This window comes from Lissotriton vulgaris, chromosome 4_1, assembly GCF_964263255.1.
Source record: "Lissotriton vulgaris chromosome 4_1, aLisVul1.2, whole genome shotgun sequence".
NCBI classification, from domain to species: Eukaryota; Metazoa; Chordata; class Amphibia; order Caudata; family Salamandridae; genus Lissotriton; species Lissotriton vulgaris.
This window is the reverse complement of record NC_141691.1, coordinates 1,735,024,814-1,735,044,748: the sequence shown is the minus strand read 5'-3', so window position 1 is coordinate 1,735,044,748 and position 19,935 is coordinate 1,735,024,814.

The window sequence follows — 19,935 nt, the reverse complement described above, 5'->3', positions numbered from 1 at the left end:
CCGACCATACTTATCGGTTAGGCAAGTTTTAACCATTGTCTCCCTGCTTTGAGCTAATATTGCTACTCCCAGGGTCCTAGTCCCTTGTGAAGTGCTTGCTATCAAGTGGAATACCTGCTGCTCTAAAAGAGTCTTTTGTGACCCCTCAATGTGTGTCTCCTGTAAGCAAATTAAGGGGTTGATTATGATGGCAGACGGACCTGCGTCCATCCGCCACACCCGAGTTGGAGGGACCGTCCGCAGGGGCATCGGCGTTTCCTCCATTGCAATTAGGATGTGACCGCCACCCTGGCGGTCACATCCCGTAAATTTAATATTGCGCAAAGTTAAAAGTGCATGCTGTGCATTTGCATGCACAAAGCGTCAGGCACAGCGCGGTGCCTGCTGCATTGTGCATGCAACTGCAGGGGGGTACCATAGGTACCCCCCATGTGCATCCCCCACCACCCCCTTCACCCTGGGGACCTGCAACGTACCCCCAATGCAAGGACCGTATGCCTTTTCGTGGCGGCATTGCCGCCACGGAAAGGCATAGCCCCCAGCACATCCTAATATGGCTGGCAATGTCTGATAGACGCCGCCACCATATTAGAGCTTTTCCGCCGCGGTCACAAGGCGACCGCAGCGGAAAAGCGGCAGAGGGTCTTCCCGTCCACCACGGTCCCCCCGCCATTGTAATATGGCAGGGGGGAAATAGGTGGCGGACGGGCAAGGAGGGCAGACGGATCGCCACCGCCTGCATGGCAGTGGCGATCCGTCCGCCATCCTAATTGACCCCAATGTCGGCACGTAGGGTCTTAAGATATTTCTTCACTGTCCTTCATTTGGCCGCATCTTTCAACCCACATATTAATTGTTGCTATTCGCATTCGCATACAGTATATAACCTGCCACTTGGTGCCTATTCCCTGCTCTTCCTTTTTCAGCTATTTGATTTCCCAAACTACTTTCATTGCAAGATGGTCTTTCCCCCCCCCCCCCTCGCCAGCCCTCCTCCCAATAGCCCCCTGTCCCAACATATCCTCACCCTGCCCTCAAACCCCACCTCCTTCCTCCTGCCCCCACCTATAGTGTGAAGCAAGCAGACCTAAGGTCTGTATGATGGAGCCTGAGAGTTGACCCCACTTGCTGTCTGATACCTATTTGCTAGATGCTCTCGTGATTGTTAATTCCTTTTTTCTAATATTTTTTTGATCCCCGCCTTCTCCCCCCTCCTTCCCTTTTTTAAAAACTTAACGCTTAGAGTTTTACGTTTTTTACCCATTGTGTTTTCTCTTCCCCAATCAGCCCTTTATTTTTTTATATTTATGTGTGTTTTTCTTTTTTTTCCCTCCCCTCTTTCTTCTTTTAATCTTGTTACCCTTTAATAATCATCCTATATTCCCATCATTGAACATACAAATGAGCCACCCTCTTTGTTTTTAAAGATTCCATATCAAGCTTGGCTAGAAGCTCTGAGGTAAAGACTCTAGAAGTGTTCTTATAGATGACCTTTAGTCTTGCAGGATTCATCAGGTATGCTTGTGCTCCCATGGCTTGACAGGGCTGAATCAGTTCTCTTAATCGCCCTGTCTTTCCGAGGTAACATGACTATAATCTGGCTTCGTGAAGTAGGACTGGTTCTCGAAAGTCCGTCTGGCGTTCGGACGAGCCTTAGAGTATACCTCTTCTCGAAGCGGGAAATTTCCAAAATAAATTAGGATTGCCCTTGGCATTGTAGTTCCATCTCTGCTTGGTTGTAGAGGCTTCCTAGGCGTCATGGGAAAACAATGAACACGCTGTATCTCGACCCTTCCTGCTCCGGCGTCTCTGGCCCCTCCTCTTTGTCCGTCCTCGGTGGCTATCGAACCGATCTCTTTCAACATCGCCTGGGCCGCCGCAAATACCAGCGTCAAAAGTGCCTCAGCTACCATGAGGGAGTCCCACTAATCAATCCCCAGCCGGTGAGTCATGGAGGGAGGATTCTGGTTTATTATTGCCGCCTATTAGGCGAGTTGCATCAACTGTTTAGTCCTTTACAGCATACCCGGCAGCAAAGGGTGATCTGTGCGGCCGTCAGTCAGGCGCCTTCTTGCTTCACTTTTGAGGGCAATAGTTTCAACCCGAGTTCAATTTTCTAATATACATTTTCACAAGTTTATAAATAAATTCTATTCACACATTCATTCTTATTATATATTTTAAAACAAAAAAATATGGTAAGGTAACTTATGTAGTCTTTCTAATAATACAATGTGCCAAGTCCTTCTTTTATTTTTAAATTCATTTTATGGCTCCGCTGATCCATTTCCTGCAAACAGCACAAATTCAATACTAAAACAACAACACATTTAATTCAAACATATGCTATTGCAATTTCTATAAATGTGTCACTGCCTATGTGTGGATGTGTAAATGGCTGTGTGGGTGTAGGAGTGGCTGTGTGGGTCTGTGCGTGGGTGTGTGAGTGGTTTGTGAGTCTGGGAGAGGGTGTGTGAGTGGTTGTATTTGTGTGTGAGTAGATGTGTGAGTGGTTGTTTGGGTGCGTGAGTGTGTGAGTTTGTGAGTTGATGTGTGAGTGGCTGTGCGGGTTTGAATAGGTGTTTGAGTTGTATGGCTGTGTGAGTGAGTACATCAGTAGGTGAGTGGGTTTATGTGTTCTTTAATCTGGGGTCTGGATCTGCGTTGGAGCACACAAGGGGAGGCGCTGAGTGCTGCATTGGATTCAGGGACCCTAAAATAAAAGTTTTGGGACAATTTCTTGCACATGTGGGGTCCCTCATAGACCCCTCAATCAGTACCATGGGGTCAAAGTACCTCTACCACTTTTAAATGATATTTCCCGCAGGGAACTGAGTCCTGATACACAAATGGCAGCTGCATTTTTCTTCTCGGTTTGAGTCTCTGGAAATACATCAATCTTTTTACTTTAATAACCCAAAAACTACTTACCAATTTTTTACCAACTTTAAAAAGCACTCCTTCTGGACCAAGATCTAGCTTTCTGACAAATTTGGTGTAATTCTGTTCAGTGGTTCGGTCTGTAGTCATGTCTAATATCTCTATGAGAAATTTCTTGTGGAAAATGCGTTTTGGGACCCCCGCTTTTTCTCCGCCCCAGCTTGACGGTTGAACCCGAAACGTTTCAGACAGCAGTTGAAGTGACTGGCAAACTAGTTATGAAAATTTCATGATGGTTCGTCAAACAGCGCCAAAATTATCAGCAAAGCAAAAAATGCTCTTCCTATGGAAACTAGGTCTTAACAAAAACTACTCAATGGCGATAAATATTCACTGAAAAAAAACAAGGTTAAAGGGAAGTTATAGTTAGGTTCAGATTTTACACACACAAAGCCATTGAAATTCAGCAGTCCTAGTTTCCTGAGCTAACGATTAATTACGGCCAAGCAATGCACTTCTTATGACCTCACATATTACATCATTCATGAGGTTGTCAGTAACCACTGATGAAATCTCATCAGTGAATTTCTAAGAAAGAATGCAATTTTTTCACTGTAATGTCACTGTAACCTTGGGTTTTCTCAGTGAATTTCAATTTCCTTCAATGTTATTTCCTAACTATAATGTCCCTGTAACCTACAATTATTTTTTGAATTTCTAAGGTTTTTAAAGATTTAATTTTCTAACTGTAACCTGTAACCTTTGAACGTTTGGGTGTGTGAGTGGCTGTATGGATCTGTGACTGGGTGTGTGAGTGGCTGTATGGGTGTAAAGGTGGGTGTCTGAGTAGTATGAATGGTTTTATGCATCAGTGAGTCTGTGTGTGAGTGGCTATATGTGTCTGTGAGTGGGTATGTGAGTATCTGTGTGGGTGTGTGAGTGGTTGTATGGGTCTGTGCGTTGGTGGATGAGTAGCTGTATGGGTTTTGTAAGTGGGTGTGAGTGACTGTATGGGTTGGTGAGTAAGTGTGTGAGTGGTTTTGTAGGTGTGTGAGTGGCTGTATAGATCTGTGAGTTGGTCTGTGAGTGGGTATGTAGTTGTGTGATTGGGTGTGTGAGTGTCTGTAGTGGTCTATGAGTGGCTATGTGAGTGTTTTTCTGGGTCTGTGAATGGGTGTGTGATTGGCTGTGTGGGTGTATGAATAGGGTGTGTGAGTGGCTGTGTGGGTCTGTGAGTGGATTTGAAAACAGCTGAATGGGTGTGTGAGTAGGTGTTTGAGTGGCTGTGTGGGTGTTCCAGTAGCTGTGTGAGTGTCTAGACCAGAACAGAGCTTCCCCTTCCTGTTTAGCTAACTATGCACAAAATGTCTACCGAACTGGAGTAACTTCAACTTGTTAATTAGTTACTACCTTAGTACTACCTCATTGGGTAAATGTCTAGAGCAAATTCTACAATGCAACTCTGTAATGGACCATGAGGAAATGTCTCCAGTGACCTTCTGTGCATTTAATTTCGACAATATGATTGTTCCTTGAGCGTCTTCTTTCAGAAATCTGTGATAAACGTAATCCTAGTATGGAGAAGATGACAAGACTACAAAGAGGCTGCGGTTTGAGGCCCAATGCCCCCATTACCCAAGCCAGCTCTCTGCCTCCAGCGGGATCCAGCATTTTTTCATTGATGAAAAGTCTGCTCCCAGTGGGCAGGAGTGGACTTACTGTTTGCTCTCACTGGGCAGGAGCTTTAAAATGCTTCAGCCAAGCAAGAGCAAACCTGCCCGTATCAGAGCCACCAAGGAAACCGATATGTCCCAGGGGGTGGGCACCAGGGGCTCAGCAGAACCTGACCATGTAAATGGGGTCCCTCTGGCCATCAATAGTTCTGGGGTGGGAGGCACACTCCCTTTTGATTGCACAACTGCGCCCGAGGAGGGCCCCCTCTCCCTAATTTTATATATTAAGGCTCCATTGGGTGGCAGTCCCAAGGGATGAAATTGGCCAGGGGAGGAGGGGCCACATGCAATCCCCTCCCCCTATTATCATAATGAATCTACCACCCAGGACCGGGCCCACCCAGGGGGGCATTAACAAAACAAGAATGAGAAGCCTGAGCATGATTTATTTTCAATTGTGCTGTGGATTTACAGAACCTTCATGAAATTGCAGTACAATTGAGAGAAAAACATTTTTGGCCCTCAATGGAGTCTTATGTTTTTAAAATAAAAAAAATTATTAGGACTCGGCTGAGTCAGAGTCCCAAGATGCCTGCCAATACTTTCTGGTTGATGTGTTGGCAGTCAATCAGATCTTCGCATAAAATATGTCGGATCGGATCGGTGGAGGGTTCGCATCCCCAGATATTTATAAATCTTTTTCTTTAATAATTCCTAACTACTGAATGAATTTGCACCAAATTACAAAAAGGGCTATATATATATATATATATATATATATATCAAGGTCCACAGTTACCCAAAGGTTCGGGGGCACTCTCCCAACAGCGTGTTCAAGTTTTAGGCAAGAAACAGGAGCATTCAGCGTCAGCAGCGCCTGACGCGTTTCGGGCTACGCCCTTCCTCTGAGGCTTGCTGCTTCACTCAATAACTGCCAGCACAAGGACTCCAGGTATACTCCCACATTTATTCAAATGTTATACACTCAGGTGAGTATGGTTATCTCAAAGCTTTCTGGGACAGGTAGTCCTTAACATCAACACCCCAATGGGCTGCCAGCAGTCATTGAGTCAAATATGATTAAAATCACGAGTGCTTCTGTTCAGTTCTCACCCATGTAGACGTGCGCCAGTTGTATCTGCAGCGTCGATCAAGGACCGGCCGCGAAGCTGTCAGATTCCACAGCGGTGCACCCCACGGCCGGGTTGGCCGTTATTATATCAAGGTCCACAGTTACCCAAAGGTTCGGGGGCACTCTCCCAACAGCGTGTTCAAGTTTTAGGCAAGAAACAGGAGCATTCAGCGTCAGCAGCGCCTGACGCGTTTCGGGCTACGCCCTTCCTCTGAGGCTTGCTGCTTCACTCAATAACTGCCAGCACAAGGACTCCAGGTATACTCCCACATTTATTCAAATGTTATACACTCAGGTGAGTATGGTTATCTCAAAGCTTTCTGGGACAGGTAGTCCTTAACATCAACACCCCAGTGGGCTGCCAGCAGTCATTGAGTCAAATATGATTAAAATCACGAGTGCTTCTGTTTAGTTCTCACCCATGTAGACGTGCGCCAGTTGTATCTGCAGCGTCGATCAAGGACTGGCCGCGGAGCTGTCAGATTCCACAGCGGTGCACCCCACGGCCGGGTTGGCCGTTATTATATCAAGGTCCACAGTTACCCAAAGGTTCGGGGGCACTCTCCCAACAGCGTGTTCAAGTTTTAGGCAAGAAACAGGAGCATTCAGCGTCAGCAGCGCCTGACGCGTTTCGGGCTACGCCCTTCCTCTGAGGCTTGCTGCTTCACTCAATAACTGCCAGCACAAGGACTCCAGGTATACTCCCACATTTATTCAAATGTTATACACTCAGGTGAGTATGGTTATCTCAAAGCTTTCTGGGACAGGTAGTCCTTAACATCAACACCCCAGTGGGCTGCCAGCAGTCATTGAGTCAAATATGATTAAAATCACGAGTGCTTCTGTTCAGTTCTCACCCATGTAGACGTGCGCCAGTTGTATCTGCAGCGTCGATCAAGGACCGGCCGCGGAGCTGTCAGATTCCACAGCGGTGCACCCCACGGCCGGGTTGGCCGTTATTATATCAAGGTCCACAGTTACCCAAAGGTTCAGGGGCACTCTCCCAACAGCGTGTTCAAGTTTTAGGCAAGAAACAGGAGCATTCAGCGTCAGCAGCGCCTGATGCGTTTCGGGCTACGCCCTTCCTCTGAGGCTTGCTGCTTCACTCAATAACTGCCAGCACAAGGACTCCAGGTATACTCCCACATTTATTCAAATGTTATACACTCAGGTGAGTATGGTTATCTCAAAGCTTTCTGGGACAGGTAGTCCTTAACATCAACACCCCAGTGGGCTGCCAGCAGTCATTGAGTCAAATATGATTAAAATCACGAGTGCTTCTGCTCAGTTCTCACCCATGTAGACGTGCGCCAGTTGTATCTGCAGCGTCGATCAAGGACCGGCCGCGGAGCTGTCAGATTCCACAGCGGTGCACCCCACGGCCGGGTTGGCCGTTATTATATCAAGGTCCACAGTTACCCAAAGGTTCGGGGGCACTCTCCCAACAGCGTGTTCAAGTTTTAGGCAAGAAACAGGAGCATTCAGCGTCAGCAGCGCCTGACGCGTTTCGGGCTACGCCCTTCCTCTGAGGCTTGCTGCTTCACTCAATAACTGCCAGCACAAGGACTCCAGGTATACTCCCACATTTATTCAAATGTTATACACTCAGGTGAGTATGGTTATCTCAAAGCTTTCTGGGACAGGTAGTCCTTAACATCAACACCCCAGTGGGCTGCCAGCAGTCATTGAGTCAAATATGATTAAAATCACGAGTGCTTCTGTTCAGTTCTCACCCATGTAGACGTGCGCCAGTTGTATCTGCAGCGTCGATCAAGGACCGGCCGCGGAGCTGTCAGATTCCACAGCGGTGCACCCCACGGCCGGGTTGGCCGTTATTATATCAAGGTCCACAGTTACCCAAAGGTTCGGGGGCACTCTCCCAACAGCGTGTTCAAGTTTTAGGCAAGAAACAGGAGCATTCAGCGTCAGCAGCGCCTGACGCGTTTCGGGCTACGCCCTTCCTCTGAGGCTTGCTGCTTCACTCAATAACTGCCAGCACAAGGACTCCAGGTATACTCCCACATTTATTCAAATGTTATACACTCAGGTGAGTATGGTTATCTCAAAGCTTTCTGGGATAATAATAACGGCCGTGGGGTGCACCGCTGTGGAATCTGACAGCTCCGCGGCCGGTCCTTGATCGACGCTGCAGATACAACTGGCGCACGTCTACATGGGTGAGAACTGAACAGAAGCACTCGTGATTTTAATCATATTTGACTCAATGACTGCTGGCAGCCCACTGGGGTGTTGATGTTAAGGACTACCTGTCCCAGAAAGCTTTGAGATAACCATACTCACCTGAGTGTATAACATTTGAATAAATGTGGGAGTATACCTGGAGTCCTTGTGCTGGCAGTTATTGAGTGAAGCAGCAAGCCTCAGAGGAAGGGCGTAGCCCGAAACGCGTCAGGCGCTGCTGACGCTGAATGCTCCTGTTTCTTGCCTAAAACTTGAACACGCTGTTGGGAGAGTGCCCCCGAACCTTTGGGTAACTGTGGACCTTGATATAATAACGGCCAACCCGGCCGTGGGGTGCACCGCTGTGGAATCTGACAGCTCCGCGGCCGGTCCTTGATCGACGCTGCAGATACAACTGGCGCACGTCTACATGGGTGAGAACTGAACAGAAGCACTCGTGATTTTAATCATATTTGACTCAATGACTGCTGGCAGCCCACTGGGGTGTTGATGTTAAGGACTACCTGTCCCAGAAAGCTTTGAGATAACCATACTCACCTGAGTGTATAACATTTGAATAAATGTGGGAGTATACCTGGAGTCCTTGTGCTGGCAGTTATTGAGTGAAGCAGCAAGCCTCAGAGGAAGGGCGTAGCCCGAAACGCGTCAGGCGCTGCTGACGCTGAATGCTCCTGTTTCTTGCCTAAAACTTGAACACGCTGTTGGGAGAGTGCCCCCGAACCTTTGGGTAACTGTGGACCTTGATATAATAACGGCCAACCCGGCCGTGGGGTGCACCGCTGTGGAATCTGACAGCTCCGCGGCCGGTCCTTGATCGACGCTGCAGATACAACTGGCGCACGTCTACATGGGTGAGAACTGAACAGAAGCACTCGTGATTTTAATCATATTTGACTCAATGACTGCTGGCAGCCCACTGGGGTGTTGATGTTAAGGACTACCTGTCCCAGAAAGCTTTGAGATAACCATACTCACCTGAGTGTATAACATTTGAATAAATGTGGGAGTATACCTGGAGTCCTTGTGCTGGCAGTTATTGAGTGAAGCAGCAAGCCTCAGAGGAAGGGCGTAGCCCGAAACGCGTCAGGCGCTGCTGACGCTGAATGCTCCTGTTTCTTGCCTAAAACTTGAACACGCTGTTGGGAGAGTGCCCCCGAACCTTTGGGTAACTGTGGACCTTGATATATATATATATATATATATATATATATATATATATATATATATATATATATATATATATATATATATATATATATATATATATATATATATATATATATATATATATATATATATATATGTATGTATGTATGTATGTATATATATATATATATATATATATATTTATATATATATATATATTTATATATATATATATATATATATATATATATATATATATATATATATATATATATATATATATATATATATATATATATATATATGTATATATATATATATATATATTAATTCCGTTTTCCCCGAAAGGGGAGTTGTACCTTCATGCACTCTCGGGTATTCCAAATTACAACCATACACATAGATTGCAGATTGGTACGGTTTATTTCCTCAGATTTACAGCAAGCCAGCAACACCTTACGCGTTTTGGTCTCTACGGAGACCTTGCTCACAGGAAAACCAATTCAGCATTTTTTTACTAAGTTTAAATAAAGTGTATCGTCATTGTAAACGCATCACTTCCTGTTAGTTGCACGGGACTTGTGGGACATGTAGTTCAATACAATCAACATTTCAATCACATTACAATCTATTGTAAATTCCTTAATATATGCATGAAAGACACAAGTGGGGATCCTGCCCTCCAGTGGGTAAGTTTGTAATTCATTAGCATAATGGTCATATCATCTGACCCATTTCAATTTCAATTTAATAAAAATTATATCCATGATTTTTATCAAAAGCTCTAAATAAAGTCATAGTGATTAAGCCCTCCGGTGGGTTATTAAACAATATCCTTTTAGTCATATTGACAGTTTCCTCTTTGTGTTCCATCCTTCTATAGGCAAATTACTAGTATGTGTAATGTTCACTTATCTGTCCTATGCATTACAGTGAGAAGAAAAACAAAATCAAATTTGTGAAACAAAATCGTGCAACGAAATGTTTCATGTGATAGTGAAGATTTAAATTGTCTTAAGAGAGGTACAGCTCGTGCTCATTGTTTCTTCAGTTGGTGTCTGAGTATCAAAGGTGGCAATGTAGTTCTTCGTCCTGGTTGTGCCCATAAGGGCTCAAAGTTCGAAAGCTCATTATGTGCTTTGATTCCTTCTGTCTCATTGTGTTTTCACGATCACCCCCTCTTTGATTCGGTCCAACACTCTCAATTCCATAACATTTAAGTTCTTTCCAATTACCATTGTGTTCTTTTTCCATGTGCTTGGCCATTGTGTTGCTTCTGTCATTGTTAATAGTGGCTCAGACATGCTCCAAAATGCGCACCTTTAGTTCTTTTTTAGTGCTGCCTATGTATTTCAAACAGCACGGACACTCTAAAACATAAATAACAAATTGTGTTTTGCAGTTTATTAGTTGATCAATTTTCCATGTCTTTTTGTTTGCCATGTCAAGTTCATTGATGTTTTTGGCAATACAACAAACCTTTCAACCAGAGCATTTATAGAATCCCTTTGGTTTGTACCAAGCTTCCGGTTTCTTTTGATCTTGAAAGTGACTGTAAATTAGTTTGTCCTTTAGATTTTTGGCCCTTCGATAGGTGTTATTTGGATGATTTCCCACAATTTCTGCTGTTTTTGGATCCATATGCAGAATGTGCCAATTTTTTCTTAAGATTTTGGTTATGGATTGATTTGCCGTGGAGTGGGTTGTAATGAATCGAATCAAATCATCTGTATTTGATTTGGGTTTTTCTTTCAACAAATCAGTTCTTTTCATACTAGAGGAGCAATTCAAGGCAGTTTAAATTGTAGCAGGATTGTATTTACGTTTTTCAAATCTTTTGCTAGCAAGTTTTTTGTTGATGATCCAATCTTCTTCTTTCGAACAGATTCTTTTTATTCTCAGGAATTCTCCATATGGGATATTTTGAATTAAGCTGGATTGATGAAAGCTTTGAGCATGCAATACCGCATTTGTCGCAGTGCTTTTACGGTGTAATGTCGTCTGTATTGCATTGTTTTCAATGAAGATTTCAGTGTCCAAAAAAATCACTCTTGACTCGCTGATTGTGTATGTGAATTTAAGACCAAAGTTTGATTTATTCAGTATTTCAAAATATGCTTCAAATTCTTCAATTGTTCCATCCCATATCAACAGCAAATCGTCTATGTATCTTAACCATGCTATGGTTTTGGATACTGCCATGTCGTTTTCACATTTCCACGCCCATGTTTTTACCCATTGACCCATTGTCATTGAGGCGTATGACGGACTAAAAGAAAAGCCCATCGCTGTGCCTTTAGATTGCCGGTAGATCTTTTTCCCGAACATAAATACATTTTGCTCCAAGCACATTGAGAACATTTCTAGGAGCATATCGTTGTGCTCTGCGAATTGAATGTTTCTATCCATCAGGAAGGATTTGCATGCTTCCAAACCGATTTTGTTTTAAATATTAGAGTACAAAGATATGACATCCATTGTGATGAGCTTGTAGGAAGATTGCCATGGAGTGTCTTGCAATCTTCTCAACAGGTCTCCCGTGTCTTTAATGTACGATGTTAATCCTTTTACATATGGTAGCAAAAAAATGTCAAGATAGTTTGCCATTGGTTCCAACAAGGCTCCTTTAGCCGAGATTATCGGCCTCCCTGGTGGTTTAGTGGGTTGTTTATGTATTTTGGGCAGGAAGTATATACTGGCCATTTTTGGATGAGATGTCTGAAAATATTTGTATTCATCACTGTCAATTAGATTTTGTTTAAACCAATTGTCTAACTTTTGGTCCAGTTCTTCTTTCAGCTTTGGCAGAGGATTTGTTTTCAGTTTTTCATTATATTCCCTGTTACGAAGGTGAGAATGTGCTTCTCGCATATATGCCTCCTTGTCCAGGACGATTACATTTCCACCCTTATCTGCCATTTTAATTTCGATAGTGTCATCTTTCTGCATTTTATTTAAGGCTTCACGTTCTACCCTTGTGAGATTGTCTTTTTTGTAAGGGATTTTCAGTTGGTAAAGATCTTTTACTACGCACTCATGGAAAAAGTCTATTTTGTTTCCTGGGGGGAGTTGCGGATAGAATTTCGACTGTGGTTTCATGTTGGAGATACCAGCTCCTAATTGTACAACATATGCTTGCACTTCCCTCCCGCTTTGTTGAGGGTCTTGACTCAGTTCCATTAGGTTGACAAAGTGTTCCGCTTCATGTAGTGGTATTTCCATGGTTGGCTGAGGTATGGTTCTTCTCCAATTGGCCATATCCGGTTTGTCCCAAAAAGGTTTTGCCAGTTTTATCTTTCTGATATATTTATATAAGTCTACGCGTGTTTCTGCCAGATTCATTCCGCTGGTAGTGCAGAAATTCATGCTGCGTTTTAGCAGGTTGAGTTCCAAGTCATTTAAAGTTTTCGAGGATAAGTTGATTACTTGTAATTCCTGATTTTCAATTGCCATTTCGTCATCCATATTTAATAATTCCATTTCTTCCGCATGTTCCTTGTCATGGTTCCCACGCGGCTTGCGCCAATATTTTGTGCTGTGCTTGCGCTTGCATCTTCTGGTTTGTTTTGAGGTACATTTCCACGTCCTCTCTCCTTTCCTCTTTGGTACGGAATTTTTGGAGGTCCCATTGATTTCTCCCAGTTTTTTTGATGGAATGCTAGTTTCATTTCGTCTAAAAAAGAGACTCTTGCTCTTGCTTCTCTTTATTCTTCTTCTCCTCCACTGATACTTGGCTCCGTTGATGCAAGTGAGAATAGGGAGGACATGCTACCCATGGTCATCATACTTCCAGGATCATTTTGTTTGAATTTATCATATTTTCTGGCATATGTGAAAATACGACCTTCCTCGTAATCCTCTTTGTCACGTTGAAACTTGGATTGTTTCCTCAAGCGCACACTTTCTTCATGCTTTTCAATGTATTGATCAAGATCTTCTTTGAATTTTTTCATTTATGGATTTAAATCCAATGTGGCCAATTCCTTTTCCATTTCCTTTAGTTCTGTCGTCGTTTTCTCCAATGCAATCTCAATGTGTTTTACTAGGATCTGCATTAGACCTAATGATGAGTTTAGGATGAATTCTCCCCATTCGCTCAGTAGTTCATTGCTTGTATCTTGGTGACTAGGCATCAGGCTGATGCGTAAGCCACGCTGCACCCGCTTAACTTCCAAGTATTTTTTTAGGGCCGCAACTTCCCACCATTTGTTGATTTCTTTTTTGGAAAGTTTCTCCCACGTACGTAGTCTGTTTTTAAGGTCAGTTTTACGAACACCTCCGCTTGCTCCAGTGGCTGTTATTTCTTCCTCAAAGCATGACTGAATTAGAGTACTTCTTGATACCTCTCTCTTATCCATGGAGAGCTGGCGTTTATATATTTCAGCTGTGTTATGTCAAAATACTTTTATATTCCTGTTTGGAAAGTTCATGTAGTAGTTTTTAGTACCCGACTCAATTTGTGTCAAAAATGAACCTAGAAGGCTCCCTTGTGCAATATGATATTCAGGAAGAAGTTCCTCGAGTATTATAATTTGACACTGGATGACACACTTGTTTGAGACCAGCCGACCATGATTACACTTTCGAAATTGTTGCACAGTTTGTGTATAACAAAGGAAATTTACGAGGTCGCTTACCAGCTCCAGGGTACTTCGGTTAACGTGCTCCCTCCGGAACCGCTGTCTCCCGTTTCCAGCCTGTGCCGGTTAGTTTCCCTCAATTCCTTCCACCACGTTCGTTACAGCAATGCTCAAGTCGGCGTTCACCAGAGCCTTTTCCAAATCGTTTCCCGTTTGATCCAGAATGCAGGCTTCCAGGTGCTCTACGGCGGTGCACGCGAAGCGCGGCAGGACCCAGCCGCGTTTTAAATTAATTCCGTTTTCCCCGAAAGGGGAGTTGTACCTTCATGCACTCTCGGGTATTCCAAATTACAACCATACACATAGATTGCAGACTGGTATGGTTTAGTTCCTCAGATTTACAGCAAGCCAGCAACACCTTACGCGTTTCGGTCTCTTGGGAGACCTTGCTCACAGGAAAACCAATTCAGCATTTTTTTACTAAGTTTAAATAAAGTGTATCGTCATTGTAAACGCATCACTTCCTGTTAGTTGCACAGGACTTGTGGGACATATAGTTCAATACAATCAACATTTCAATCACATTACAATCTATTGTAAATTCCTTAATGTATGCATGAAAGACACAAGTGGGAATCCTGCCCTCCAGTGGGTAAGTTTGGAATTCATTAGCATAATGGTCATATCATCTGACCCATTTCAATTTCAATTTAATAAAAATTATATCCATGATTTATATCAAAAGGTCTAAATAAAGTCATCGTGATTAAGCCCTCCGGTGGGTTATTAAACAATATCCTTTTAGTCATATTGACAGTTTCCTCTTTGTGTTCCATCCTTCTATAGGCAAATTACTAGTATGTGTAATGTTCACTTATCTGTCCTATGCATTACAGTGAGAAGAAAAACAAAATCAAATTTGTGAAACAAAATCGTGCAACAAAATATTTCATGTGATAGTGAAGATTTAAATTGTCTTAAGAGAGGTACAGTTCGTGCTCGTTGTTTCTTCTGTTTGTGTCTGAGTATCAAAGGTGGCAATGTAGTTCTTCGTCCTGGTTGTGTCCATAAGGGCTCAAAGTTCGAAAGCTCATTATGTGCTTTGATTCCTTCTGTCTCATTGTTTTTTCACGATCACCCCCTCTTTGATTCGGTCCAACACTCTCAATTCCATAAAATTTAAGTTCTTTCCAATTACCATTGTGTTCTTTTTCCATGTGCTTGGCCATTGCGTTGCTTCTCTCATTGTTAATTGTGGCTTGGACATGCTCCAAAATGCGCACCTTTAGTTCTTTTTTAGTGCTGCCTATGTATTTCAAACAGCACGGACACTCTAAAACATAAATGACAAATTGTGTTTTGCAGTTTATTAGTTGATCAATTTTCCATGTCTTTTTGTTTGCCATGTCAAGTTCTTTGATGTTTTTGGCAATACAACAAACCTTACAACCAGAGCATTTATAGAATCACTTTGGTTTGTACCATGCTTCCGGTTTCTTTTGATCTTGAAAGTGACTGTAAATTAGTTTGTCCTTTAGATTTTTGCCCCTTCGATAGGTGATATTTGGATGATCTCCCACAATTTCTGCTGTTTTTGGATCCATATGCAGAATGTGACAATTTTTTCTTAAGATTTTGGTTATGGATTGATTTGCCGTGGAGTGGGTTGTAATGAATCAAATTTTTTGATCATCTTTATTTGATTTGGGTTTTTCTTTCAACAAATCAGTTCTTTTCATACTAGAGGAGCGATTCAAGGCAGTTTGAATTCTAGCAGGATTGTATTTACGTTTTTCAAATCTTTTGCTAGCAAGTTTTTTGTTGATGATCCAATCTTCTTCTTTCGAACAGATTCTTTTTATTCTCAGGAATTCTCTGTATGGGATATTTTGAATTAAGCTGGATTGATGAAAGCTTTGAGCATGCAATACCGCATTTGTTGCAGTGCTTTTACGTTGTAATGTTGTCTGTATTGCATTGTTTTCAATGAAGATTTCAGTGTCCAAAAAAAAATCACTCTTGACTCGCTGATTGTGTATGTGAATTTAAGACCAAAGTTTGAATCATTCAGTATTTCAAAATATGCTTCAAATTCTTCATTTGTTCCATCCCATATCAACAGCAAATCGTCTATGTATCTTAACCATGCTATGGTTTTTGACACTGCCATGTCGTTTTCACATTTCCACGCCCATGTTTTTTCCTATTGACCCGATGTCAAACAGGCGTTATAATGGCATTGCGGAGTCATGGTACTTTCCTAATGAAAGTATGCGGAGTGATGTTATGCGGAAAGAAAGTTGCGGAATAATGGGTGTTTACCCTCCCTCGGTAACTACATTGGTGGCACGGCGGCCCACATCTCCAGCAACATACTCATATTTTTTCACCACCGATTTGAAAAATGCACAGGTCTCTCTCATTGATGGCCAGCACCGACATACACTTTTAGACACACCTCCCGCCACAAGATCTAGAATTGCGAACTTTAGAGCTGGGGAGCTACGTAGCTACGTTTGAATCTCGGCATCAGCTCAACATATATGTGTGTTTGTGTATATATATGTCATGTGATCAAGGGCTCCAGGGCCCGAAACGCGTCATGGCGGACAAGAGGGTGCACAGAATAAAATAAGCGTTCAATCCAACCTGAATGGGTCCGTTTCGTTTTTGGCTTCCAGTTTCTTTGGGGCGAATGGCGAAGTTCCAGTCATATATATATATATATATATATATATATATATATATATATATATATATATATATATATATATATATATTACCTACTGGCGGTCGCCAGTAGGTAGTTATAGTTAGGATTTTTTTCAATGTTAAATCTCAAAATTCTATTTGGAATAACTTTGGCACCGGTTGACGAATCTGCCTGAAAATTTCCTGAAAATGGCCTCATCGAGCTCCGGTCCTTCCTTGAAAGTTTGGGGGGGATACGTCAAGCGGGGGCCGAGATAAAAGGGGGGTCCCAAAACGCGTTTTCCCCATGTAAATTTCCATAGGGCGGTTGATTTCACTTTTAGCCCGAACGGCTGAATGGATTTCCAGCAAACTTGGCAAAATTGAAGGGACTGGTAGCCCGATGTGCCTTTGCTATGTCTCAAGATATGTGCTGCAGTGGATTTTGAGTAATTTAGGTTCAAAAAAATATATATGTCTATAGGCGCTCTCCGGTGCGCGCACCGGAGTGCGCTCCAGGCGCGACACGCGACTTGCGCGCAGGAAGCTGATTGGCTCTTGGGTGTCTGTAAACATTCTAAACAGTCTGGAGCGGCCGCCATCTTGTGTCTCGGTAAAATCGAGACACAAGGGGTTTGAACAAAAAAGGGGCAAATGACCATAAGGGGGAAGAGTAGACCCCCTCTGACCCCCTAGGTTTGATGTGGGGGCTAAAATAGGGTCCTGCGGGGCATTACATTTTTTTTTTTTTTTTTCGTTTTGCGCGGGGGAAGCGCATGGTACGCGCACCGACGAAGCACGGGGAAAATCCAGGACCATATTTATGAAGGCCTTGCGCTGCCAGTTTTGCGCCGCCTGTGCGTCAATTTTTGTGACGCACCAGCGGTGTAAAAAATGCGCATTGTTACGCAATATTTAAAAAGTGACGCATCTATCTAGATGCGTCACTTTTTAAATATAGTGCAACGAGGCACATTTTTTTACACTGCTGGTGCGATGCGTCACTTTTCTGTGCGCACTCCTTATGACATTCCAGATGTGTCATATTTAATGTATGACGAATCATGTTGCAAGGAGTTACAGATACATCAGTATTTCTGACATATCTGTAAACATAAAAGTGACGCGAGGCAGGCGCAAGATTTTGACGCAACAGCATCCTAAAAGTGACGCAGAGAAATCTCATAGATTTCAGTACGTCGTTATTACCAAGCTTTTTGCGGGGGAATGCCCCCTCTGCATACATTATACCTGACGCAGATATAATGTGGCGCAGAGTTTTAAAAAGTGACCCATGTACCTAGATGCGTCACTTTTTAAAAATAGCGTCAGGTATAATGCATGCAGAGGGGTGTTCTCCCGCAAAAGCTTTGTAATAGCGACGCAGTGAAATCTTTGAGATTTCACTGCGTCACTTTTAGGATGCTGTTGCGTCAAAATCTTGCGCCTGCTTTACAGCAGGTGTTAGACTGACGCAAGACCTTTCACATGGTGCTTTTTCCATGTGAAAGGACACATTACTGGAGTTGCGTCACTTTTGTGACGCACTCCAGCAATGCGTTACTTGGAATGTCATAAGGAGTGCGCACAGAAAAGTGACGCATCGCACCAGTGGTGTAAAAAAATGTGCCTCGTTGCGTTATATTTAAAAAGTGACGTATCTAGGTAGATGGGTCACTTTTTAAAATCAAGCGCCACATTATATCTGCGTGAGGTATAATGCATGCAGAGGGGGTGTTCCCCCGCAAAAAGCTTTGTAATAGCGACGCAGTGAAATCTTTGAGATTTCACTGCGTCACTTTTAGGATGCTGTTGCGTCCTTTAAATATAGTGCAACGAGGCACATTTTATTACACTGCTGGTGCGATGCGTCACTTTTCTGTGCGCACTCCTTATGACATTCCAGATGTGTCATATTTAATGTATGACGAATCATGTTGCAAGGAGTTACAGATACGTCAGTATTTCTGACATATCTGTAAACATGAAAGTGACGCGAGGCAGGCGCAAGATTTTGACGCAACAGCATCCTAAAAGTGACGCAGAGAAATCTCATAGATTTCAGTACGTCGTTATTACCAAGCTTTTTGCGAGGGATTGCCCCCTCTGCATACATTATACCTGATGCAGATATAATGTGGCGCAGAGTTTTAAAAAGTGACCCATGTACCTAGAAGCGTCACTTTTTAAAAATAGCGTCAGGTATAATGGATGCAGAGGGGGTGTTCCCCTGCAAAAAGCTTGGTAATAATGACGCAGTGCGTCACTTTTAGGATGCTGTTGCGTCAAAATCTTGCGCCTGCTTCACAGCAAACCTTTCACATGGTGCTTATTCCATGTGAAAGGACACATTACTGGAGTTGTGTCACTTTTGTGACGCACTCCAGCAATGCGTTACTTTTGTGTTTACAGATACGTCAGAAATACTGACATATCTGTAACTCCTTGCGAATTGATTAGTCATATATTAAATATGACATATCTGGAATGTCATAAGGAGTGCGTCCAGAAAAGTGACGCATCGCTGTTTTCACGTAGCGATGCGTCACTTTTCAGAAATGAGGCCTCCAGTTTATTCACTGTGTCATAACTTTCTTTTCTAACACTCACCTTCTTTCATTCCTCCTACTTCACTTCCTTTCACCTCTCATACCTTTGTGTTCTTTCTTACTCATTCTCCTTTCAATTATCAATGCACTATATTTCACTTGCTCTTCATTTTTTTAAGAATATAGCTCTTTGATGAGAATTGGAGGTAGTTCTGAAAAGAACTTTTGGTTTTCTTCTTTTAACTGAACAGGAACAAAAACAGGGAATGGAAACTGCTCAACAGGAGCAAAAAGAAAACAAAAAAATTAGGGGTGGGAAGGGCAGCGATGGTTCTCCAATGCTCGAACCATGAGCAGGACACTTTGCTCCCCATAGGTGAGGAGTTGATTGCAGTATCTGCATTTGACGACCCCATGGTTAAATGCAGGTTGTATGTTTGTACCATTGAAATTCCCACGTTATAGTTAGATGGACTCACTATAACTTGCGCGTGCAATGCACTGCTGATGACGTCACATATTACATCACTCATGACATGGTCAGTGACATCACTCATGACATCACTGATGACATCATCCTTGAGACAGAGTGACAGACCTCCTTTCAGTGTAATGTAACCCATGAAACACATATTCAAAAATAGTATTTAACGTTTTCAAAAAAATGGAGATACACATAAAAGTTACAACAACCAATTCAATAATTCCACCATCTATATACACATCCACTCATTCACCAACAGTTCTATATAGTCACTCATACATATACTCACTCATCATATGTAGTGATACACCTATACATCCTGTTACACACCAACAGTCATCCAAAAGTTACTCTCACACATACTCACACATGCAAGTAAACTATTGAACATCCATTTATTTGCATATAGAGTTATACACACCACCTTACTTCTATTGAAAATTACACATATTTATTCTCTTAAACAATCACTTATAGAAACACATACTTATTTAAACAGGAACTCTTACAATCTCTTACTCTCACATATACTCACTTATATACATCAATATTCATATATACTAGATTAAAACATATGTAGTTACTGATAAAGACACTA